This window comes from Oncorhynchus gorbuscha, unplaced genomic scaffold (assembly GCF_021184085.1).
Source record: "Oncorhynchus gorbuscha isolate QuinsamMale2020 ecotype Even-year unplaced genomic scaffold, OgorEven_v1.0 Un_scaffold_656, whole genome shotgun sequence".
Lineage (NCBI taxonomy): Eukaryota > Metazoa > Chordata > Actinopteri > Salmoniformes > Salmonidae > Oncorhynchus > Oncorhynchus gorbuscha.
The window spans coordinates 133,523-145,982 of NW_025745755.1; positions in this window are offsets into that span (position 1 = coordinate 133,523).

Below are 12,460 nucleotides of genomic sequence, written 5' to 3' on the forward strand. Positions count from 1 at the left end.
GGTAGTCCTGGGGCATGGTCCTAGGGCTCAGGTCCTCCGAGAGAGAGAAAGAAAGAGAGAAGGAGAGAATTAAAGAACGCACACTTAGATTCACACAGGACACCGAATAGGACAGGAGAAGTACTCCAGATAAACAAACTGACCCTAGCCCCCCGACACATAAACTACTGCAGCATAAATACTGGAGGCTGAGACAGGAGGGTCAGGAGACACTGTGGCCCCATCCGAGGACACCCCCGGACAGGGCCAAACAGGAAGGGTATAACCCCACCCACTTTGCCAAAGCACAGCCCCCACACCACTAGAGGGAAATCTTCAACCACCAACTTACCATCCTGAGACAAGGCCGAGTATAGCCCACAAAGATCTCCGACACGGTACAACCCAAGGGGGGGGAACCCAGACAGGCCGACCACAACAGTGAATCAACCCACCCAGGTGACGCACCCCCCCCCAGGGACGGCACGAGAGAGCCCCAGCAAGCCAGTGACTCAGCCCCCGTAACAGGGTTAGAGGCAGAGAATCCCAGTGGAAAGAGGGGAACCGGCCAGGCAGAGACAGCAAGGGCGGTTCGTTGCTCCAGAGCCTTTCCGTTCACCTTCCCACTCCTGGGCCAGACTACACTCAATCATATGACCCACTGAAGAGATGAGTCTACTGATACTGCTCTGATACTGATACTGCTCTGATACTGATACTGCTCTGATACTGATACTGATCTGATACTGATACTGCTCTGATACTGATACTGCTCTGATACTGATACTGCTCTAATACTGATCTGATACTGATACTGCTCTGATACTGATACTGCTCTGATACTGATACTGCTCTGATACTGATACTGCTCTAATACTGATACTGCTCTGATACTGATACTGATCTGATACTGATACTGCTCTGATACTGATACTGCTCTGATACTGCTCTGATATTGATACTGATCTGATACTGATATTGATACTGCTCTGATATTGATACTGATCTGATACTGATATTGATACTGCTCTGATACTGATACTGCTCTGATACTGATACTGATACTGCTCTGATACTGATACTGCTCTGATACTGATACTGCTCTGATATTGATACTGATACTGATATTGATACTGCTCTGATACTGATACTGATACTGATACTGATACTGATCTGATACTGCTCTAATACTGATACTGCTCTGATACTGATACTGATCTGATACTGATACTGCTCTGATACTGATATTGCTCTAATACTGATACTGCTCTGATACTGATACTGCTCTGATACTGATACTGCTCTGATACTGATACTGCTCTGATACTGATACTGCTCTGATACTGATACTGCTCTAATACTGATACTGCACTAATACTGATACTGCTCTGATACTGATACTGCTCTAATACTGATACTGCTCTGATACTGATACTGATCTGATACTGATACTGCTCTAATACTGATCTGCTCTGATACTGATACTTATACTGCTCTGATACTGATACTGCTCTGATACTGATACTGCTCTAATACTGATACTGCTCTAATACTGATACTGCTCTAATACTGATACTGCTCTAATACTGATACTGCTCTGATACTGCTCTAATACTGATACTGCTCTGATACTGATACTTATACTGCTCTGATACTGATACTGCTCTGATACTGATACTGCTCTAATACTGATACTGCTCTAATACTGATACTGCTCTAATACTGATACTGCTCTGATACTGATACTGCTCTAATACTGATACTGCTCTGATACTGATACTGATCTGATACTGCTCTGATACTGATACTGCTCTGATATTGATACTGATCTGATACTGATATTGATACTGCTCTGATACTGATACTGCTCTGATACTGATACTGCTCTGATACTGATACTGCTCTGATACTGCTCTGATATTGATACTGATCTGATACTGATATTGATACTGCTCTGATACTGATACTGCTCTGATATTGATACTGATCTGATACTGATATTGATACTGCTCTGATACTGATACTGCTCTGATACTGATACTGCTCTGATACTGATACTGCTCTGATACTGCTCTGATATTGATACTGATCTGATACTTATATTGATACTGCTCTGATACTGATACTGCTCTGATACTGATACTGCTCTGATACTGATACTGATCTGCTACTGATACTGCTCTGCTACTGATACTGCTCTGATACTGATCTGATACTGATACTGCTCTGATACTGATACTGCTCTAATACTGATCTGATACTGATACTGCTCTGATACTGATATTGATACTGCTCTGATACTGATACTGCTCTGATACTGATACTGCTCTGATACTGCTCTGATATTGATACTGATCTGATACTGATACTGCTCTGATATTGATACTGATCTGATACTGATATTGATACTGCTCTGATACTGATACTGCTCTGATACTGCTCTGATACTGATACTGATCTGCTACTGATCTGATACTGCTCTGATACTGCTACTGATCTGATACTGATACTGCTCTAATACTGATACTGCTCTGATACTGATACTGCTCTAATACTGATACTGCTCTGATACTGATACTGATCTGATACTGATACTGCTCTGATACTGATACTGCTCTGATACTGATACTGCTCTGATACTGATACTGCTCTGATACTGCTACTGATCTGATACTGCTACTGCTCTGATACTGATACTGCTCTGATACTGATACTGCTCTGATACTGCTACTGATCTGATATTGATACTGCTCTGATACTGATACTGATCTGCTACTGATCTGATACTGATACTGCTCTGATACTGATACTGCTCTGATACTGATCTGTTACTGATCAAATACTGATACTGATCTGATACTGATATTGATACTGCTCTGATACTGATACTGCTCTGATACTGATACTGCTCTGATACTGCTCTGATATTGATACTGATCTGATACTGATATTGATACTGCTCTGATACTGATACTGCTCTGATACTGATACTGCTCTGATACTGATACTGCTCTGATATTGATACTGATCTGATACTGATACTGCTCTGATACTGCTCTGATACTGATACTGCTCTGATACTGATACTGCTCTGATACTGATACTGCTCTGATACTGATATTGATACTGATCTGATACTGATACTGCTCTGATACTGATACTGATCTGCTACTGATACTGCTCTGCTACTGATACTGCTCTGATACTGATCTGATACTGATACTGCTCTGATACTGATACTGATCTAATACTGATCTGATACTGATACTGCTCTGATACTGATACTGCTCTGATACTGATACTGCTCTGATATTGATACTGATCTGATACTGATACTGCTCTGATACTGATACTGCTCTGATACTGCTCTGATACTGATACTGCTCTGATACTGCTCTGATATTGATACTGCTCTGATACTGATACTGCTCTAATACTGATACTGCTCTGATACTGATACTGCTCTGATACTGATACTGCTCTAATACTGATACTGCTCTGATACTGATACTGATCTGATACTGATACTGCTCTGATACTGATACTGATCTGATACTGATACTGCTCTAATACTGATCTGATACTGATACTGCTCTGATACTGATACTGCTCTGATACTGATACTGCTCTGATACTGATACTGCTCTAATACTGATACTGCTCTGATACTGATACTGCTCTGATACTGATACTGCTCTGATACTGCTCTGATATTGATACTGATCTGATACTGATATTGATACTGCTCTGATATTGATACTGATCTGATACTGATATTGATACTGCTCTGATACTGATACTGCTCTGATACTGATACTGATACTGCTCTGATACTGATACTGCTCTGATACTGATACTGCTCTGATATTGATACTGATACTGATATTGATACTGCTCTGATACTGATACTGCTCTGATACTGATACTGATACTGATCTGATACTGCTCTAATACTGATACTGCTCTGATACTGATACTGATCTGATACTGATATTGCTCTAATACTGATACTGCTCTGATACTGATACTGCTCTGATACTGATACTGCTCTGATACTGATACTGCTCTGATTCTGATACTGATACTGCTCTGATACTGATACTGCTCTAATACTGATACTGCACTAATACTGATACTGCTCTGATACTGATACTGCTCTAATACTGATACTGCTCTGATACTGATACTGATCTGATACTGATACTGCTCTAATACTGATCTGCTCTGATACTGATACTTATACTGCTCTGATACTGATACTGCTCTGATACTGATACTGCTCTAATACTGATACTGCTCTAATACTGATACTGCTCTAATACTGATACTGCTCTAATACTGATACTGCTCTGATACTGATACTGATACTGCTCTAATACTGATACTGCTCTGATACTGATACTTATACTGCTCTGATACTGATACTGCTCTGATACTGATACTGCTCTAATACTGATACTGCTCTAATACTGATACTGCTCTAATACTGATACTGCTCTGATACTGATACTGCTCTAATACTGATACTGCTCTGATACTGATACTGATCTGATACTGCTCTGATACTGATACTGCTCTGATATTGATACTGATCTGATACTGATATTGATACTGCTCTGATACTGATACTGCTCTGATACTGATACTGCTCTGATACTGATACTGCTCTGATACTGCTCTGATATTGATACTGATCTGATACTGATATTGATACTGCTCTGATACTGATACTGCTCTGATACTGATACTGATCTGCTACTGATACTGCTCTGCTACTGATACTGCTCTGCTACTGATACTGCTCTGATACTGATACTGCTCTAATACTGATACTGCTCTGATACTGATCTGATACTGCTCTAATACTGATACTGCTCTGATACTGATACTGCTCTAATACTGATACTGCTCTAATACTGATACTGCTCTGATACTGATACTGCTCTAATACTGATACTGCTCTGATACTGATACTGCTCTGATACTGATACTGCTCTAATACTGATACTGCTCTGATACTGATACTGATCTGATACTGATACTGCTCTGATACTGATACTGATCTGATACTGATACTGCTCTAATACTGATCTGATACTGATACTGCTCTGATACTGATACTGCTCTGATACTGATACTGCTCTGATACTGATACTGCTCTAATACTGATACTGCTCTGATACTGATACTGATCTGATACTGATACTGCTCTGATACTGATACTGCTCTGATATTGATACTGATCTGATACTGATATTGATACTGCTCTGATATTGATACTGATCTGATACTGATATTGATACTGCTCTGATACTGATACTGCTCTGATACTGATACTGATACTGCTCTGATACTGATACTGCTCTGATACTGATACTGCTCTGATATTGATACTGATACTGATATTGATACTGCTCTGATACTGATACTGCTCTGATACTGATACTGATACTGATACTGATCTGATACTGCTCTAATACTGATACTGCTCTGATACTGATACTGATCTGATACTGATACTGCTCTGATACTGATATTGCTCTAATACTGATACTGCTCTGATACTGATACTGCTCTGATACTGATACTGCTCTGATACTGATACTGCTCTGATACTGATACTGCTCTGATACTGATACTGCTCTAATACTGATACTGCACTAATACTGATACTGCTCTGATACTGATACTGCTCTAATACTGATACTGCTCTGATACTGATACTGATCTGATACTGATACTGCTCTAATACTGATCTGCTCTGATACTGATACTTATACTGCTCTGATACTGATACTGCTCTGATACTGATACTGCTCTAATACTGATACTGCTCTAATACTGATACTGCTCTAATACTGATACTGCTCTAATACTGATACTGCTCTGATACTGATACTGATACTGCTCTAATACTGATACTGCTCTGATACTGATACTTATACTGCTCTGATACTGATACTGCTCTGATACTGATACTGCTCTAATACTGATACTGCTCTAATACTGATACTGCTCTAATACTGATACTGCTCTGATACTGATACTGCTCTAATACTGATACTGCTCTGATACTGATACTGATCTGATACTGCTCTGATACTGATACTGCTCTGATATTGATACTGATCTGATACTGATATTGATACTGCTCTGATACTGATACTGCTCTGATACTGATACTGCTCTGATACTGATACTGCTCTGATACTGCTCTGATATTGATACTGATCTGATACTGATATTGATACTGCTCTGATACTGATACTGCTCTGATATTGATACTGATCTGATACTGATATTGATACTGCTCTGATACTGATACTGCTCTGATACTGATACTGCTCTGATACTGATACTGCTCTGATACTGCTCTGATATTGATACTGATCTGATACTTATATTGATACTGCTCTGATACTGATACTGCTCTGATACTGATACTGCTCTGATACTGATACTGATCTGCTACTGATACTGCTCTGCTACTGATACTGCTCTGATACTGATCTGATACTGATACTGCTCTGATACTGATACTGCTCTAATACTGATCTGATACTGATACTGCTCTGATACTGATATTGATACTGCTCTGATACTGATACTGCTCTGATACTGATACTGCTCTGATACTGATACTGCTCTGATACTGCTCTGATATTGATACTGATCTGATACTGATACTGCTCTGATATTGATACTGATCTGATACTGATATTGATACTGCTCTGATACTGATACTGCTCTGATACTGCTCTGATACTGATACTGATCTGCTACTGATCTGATACTGCTCTGATACTGCTACTGATCTGATACTGATACTGCTCTAATACTGATACTGCTCTGATACTGATACTGCTCTAATACTGATACTGCTCTGATACTGATACTGATCTGATACTGATACTGCTCTGATACTGATACTGCTCTGATACTGATACTGCTCTGATACTGATACTGCTCTGATACTGCTACTGATCTGATACTGCTACTGCTCTGATACTGATACTGCTCTGATACTGATACTGCTCTGATACTGCTACTGATCTGATATTGATACTGCTCTGATACTGATACTGATCTGCTACTGATCTGATACTGATACTGCTCTGATACTGATACTGCTCTGATACTGATCTGTTACTGATCAAATACTGATACTGATCTGATACTGATATTGATACTGCTCTGATACTGATACTGCTCTGATACTGATACTGCTCTGATACTGCTCTGATATTGATACTGATCTGATACTGATATTGATACTGCTCTGATACTGATACTGCTCTGATACTGATACTGCTCTGATATTGATACTGATCTGATACTGATACTGCTCTGATACTGATACTGCTCTGATACTGATACTGCTCTGATACTGATACTGCTCTGATACTGATACTGCTCTGATACTGATACTGCTCTGATACTGATATTGATACTGATCTGATACTGATACTGCTCTGATACTGATACTGATCTGCTACTGATACTGCTCTGCTACTGATACTGCTCTGATACTGATCTGATACTGATACTGCTCTGATACTGATACTGATCTAATACTGATCTGATACTGATACTGCTCTGATACTGATACTGCTCTGATACTGATACTGCTCTGATATTGATACTGATCTGATACTGATACTGCTCTGATACTGATACTGCTCTGATACTGCTCTGATACTGATACTGCTCTGATACTGCTCTGATATTGATACTGCTCTGATACTGATACTGCTCTAATACTGATACTGCTCTGATACTGATACTGCTCTGATACTGATACTGCTCTAATACTGATACTGCTCTGATACTGATACTGATCTGATACTGATACTGCTCTGATACTGATACTGATCTGATACTGATACTGCTCTAATACTGATCTGATACTGATACTGCTCTGATACTGATACTGCTCTGATACTGATACTGCTCTAATACTGATACTGCTCTGATACTGATACTGATCTGATACTGATACTGCTCTGATACTGATACTGCTCTGATACTGCTCTGATATTGATACTGATCTGATACTGATATTGATACTGCTCTGATACTGATACTGCTCTGATACTGATACTGATACTGCTCTGATACTGATACTGCTCTGATACTGATACTGCTCTGATATTGATACTGATACTGATATTGATACTGCTCTGATACTGATACTGCTCTGATACTGATACTGATACTGATACTGCTCTAATACTGATACTGCTCTGATACTGATACTGATCTGATACTGATACTGCTCTGATACTGATATTGCTCTAATACTGATACTGCTCTGATACTGATACTGCTCTGATACTGATACTGCTCTGATACTGATACTGCTCTGATACTGATACTGCTCTGATACTGATACTGCTCTAATACTGATACTGCACTAATACTGATACTGCTCTGATACTGATACTGCTCTAATACTGATACTGCTCTGATACTGATACTGATCTGATACTGATACTGCTCTAATACTGATCTGCTCTGATACTGATACTTATACTGCTCTGATACTGATACTGCTCTGATACTGATACTGCTCTAATACTGATACTGCTCTAATACTGATACTGCTCTAATACTGATACTGCTCTAATACTGATACTGCTCTGATACTGATACTGATACTGCTCTAATACTGATACTGCTCTGATACTGATACTTATACTGCTCTGATACTGATACTGCTCTGATACTGATACTGCTCTAATACTGATACTGCTCTAATACTGATACTGCTCTAATACTGATACTGCTCTGATACTGATACTGCTCTAATACTGATACTGCTCTGATACTGATACTGATCTGATACTGCTCTGATACTGATACTGCTCTGATATTGATACTGATCTGATACTGATATTGATACTGCTCTGATACTGATACTGCTCTGATACTGATACTGCTCTGATACTGATACTGCTCTGATACTGCTCTGATATTGATACTGATCTGATACTGATACTGCTCTGATACTGATACTGCTCTGATACTGATACTGCTCTGATACTGATACTGATCTGCTACTGATACTGCTCTGCTACTGATACTGCTCTGATACTGATCTGATACTGATACTGCTCTGATACTGATACTGCTCTAATACTGATCTGATACTGATACTGCTCTGATACTGATATTGATACTGCTCTGATACTGATACTGCTCTGATACTGATACTGCTCTGATACTGCTCTGATATTGATACTGATCTGATACTGATACTGCTCTGATATTGATACTGATCTGATACTGATATTGATACTGCTCTGATACTGATACTGCTCTGATACTGCTCTGATACTGATCTGCTACTGATCTGATACTGCTCTGATACTGCTACTGATCTGATACTGATACTGCTCTAATACTGATACTGCTCTGATACTGATACTGCTCTAATACTGATACTGCTCTGATACTGATACTGATCTGATACTGATACTGCTCTGATACTGATACTGCTCTGATACTGATACTGCTCTGATACTGATACTGCTCTGATACTGCTACTGATCTGATACTGCTACTGCTCTGATACTGATACTGCTCTGATACTGATACTGCTCTGATACTGCTACTGATCTGATATTGATACTGCTCTGATACTGATACTGATCTGCTACTGATCTGATACTGATACTGCTCTGATACTGATACTGCTCTGATACTGATCTGTTACTGATCAAATACTGATACTGATCTGATACTGATATTGATACTGCTCTGATACTGATACTGCTCTGATACTGATACTGCTCTGATACTGCTCTGATATTGATACTGATCTGATACTGATATTGATACTGCTCTGATACTGATACTGCTCTGATACTGATACTGCTCTGATACTGATACTGCTCTAATACTGATACTGCTCTGATACTGATACTGATCTGATACTGATACTGCTCTGATACTGATACTGATCTGATACTGATACTGCTCTAATACTGATCTGATACTGATACTGCTCTGATACTGATACTGCTCTGATACTGATACTGCTCTGATACTGATACTGCTCTAATACTGATACTGCTCTGATACTGATACTGATCTGATACTGATACTGCTCTGATACTGATACTGCTCTGATATTGATACTGATCTGATACTGATATTGATACTGCTCTGATATTGATACTGATCTGATACTGATATTGATACTGCTCTGATACTGATACTGCTCTGATACTGATACTGCTCTGATACTGATACTGCTCTGATACTGATACTGCTCTGATATTGATACTGATACTGATATTGATACTGCTCTGATACTGATACTGCTCTGATACTGATACTGATACTGATACTGATCTGATACTGCTCTAATACTGATACTGCTCTGATACTGATACTGATCTGATACTGATACTGCTCTGATACTGATATTGCTCTAATACTGATACTGCTCTGATACTGATACTGCTCTGATACTGATACTGCTCTGATACTGATACTGCTCTGATACTGATACTGCTCTGATACTGATACTGCTCTAATACTGATACTGCACTAATACTGATACTGCTCTGATACTGATACTGCTCTAATACTGATACTGCTCTGATACTGATACTGATCTGATACTGATACTGCTCTAATACTGATCTGCTCTGATACTGATACTTATACTGCTCTGATACTGATACTGCTCTGATACTGATACTGCTCTAATACTGATACTGCTCTAATACTGATACTGCTCTAATACTGATACTGCTCTAATACTGATACTGCTCTGATACTGATACTGATACTGCTCTAATACTGATACTGCTCTGATACTGATACTTATACTGCTCTGATACTGATACTGCTCTGATACTGATACTGCTCTAATACTGATACTGCTCTAATACTGATACTGCTCTAATACTGATACTGCTCTGATACTGATACTGCTCTAATACTGATACTGCTCTGATACTGATACTGATCTGATACTGCTCTGATACTGATACTGCTCTGATATTGATACTGATCTGATACTGATATTGATACTGCTCTGATACTGATACTGCTCTGATACTGATACTGCTCTGATACTGATACTGCTCTGATACTGCTCTGATATTGATACTGATCTGATACTGATATTGATACTGCTCTGATACTGATACTGCTCTGATATTGATACTGATCTGATACTGATATTGATACTGCTCTGATACTGATACTGCTCTGATACTGATACTGCTCTGATACTGATACTGCTCTGATACTGCTCTGATATTGATACTGATCTGATACTTATATTGATACTGCTCTGATACTGATACTGCTCTGATACTGATACTGCTCTGATACTGATACTGATCTGCTACTGATACTGCTCTGCTACTGATACTGCTCTGATACTGATCTGATACTGATACTGCTCTGATACTGATACTGCTCTAATACTGATCTGATACTGATACTGCTCTGATACTGATATTGATACTGCTCTGATACTGATACTGCTCTGATACTGATACTGCTCTGATACTGATACTGCTCTGATACTGCTCTGATATTGATACTGATCTGATACTGATACTGCTCTGATATTGATACTGATCTGATACTGATATTGATACTGCTCTGATACTGATACTGCTCTGATACTGCTCTGATACTGATACTGATCTGCTACTGATCTGATACTGCTCTGATACTGCTACTGATCTGATACTGATACTGCTCTAATACTGATACTGCTCTGATACTGATACTGCTCTAATACTGATACTGCTCTGATACTGATACTGATCTGATACTGATACTGCTCTGATACTGATACTGCTCTGATACTGATACTGCTCTGATACTGATACTGCTCTGATACTGATACTGATCTGATACTGCTACTGATACTCTGATACTGATACTGCTCTGATACTGATACTGCTCTGATACTGCTACTGATCTGATATTGATACTGCTCTGATACTGATACTGATCTGCTACTGATCTGATACTGATACTGCTCTGATACTGATACTGCTCTGATACTGATCTGTTACTGATCAAATACTGATACTGATCTGATACTGATATTGATACTGCTCTGATACTGATACTGCTCTGATACTGATACTGCTCTGATACTGCTCTGATATTGATACTGATCTGATACTGATATTGATACTGCTCTGATACTGATACTGATACTGATACTGATATTGATACTGATCTGATACTGATACTGCTCTGATACTGATACTGCTCTGATACTGATACTCTGATACTGATACTGCTCTGATACTGATACTGCTCTGATACTGATACTGCTCTGATACTGATACTGATACTGATCTGATACTGATACTGCTCTGATACTGATACTCTGCTACTACTGCTCTGCTACTGATACTGCTCTGATACTGATCTGATACTGATACTGCTCTGATACTGATACTGATCTAATACTGATCTGATACTGATACTGCTCTGATAC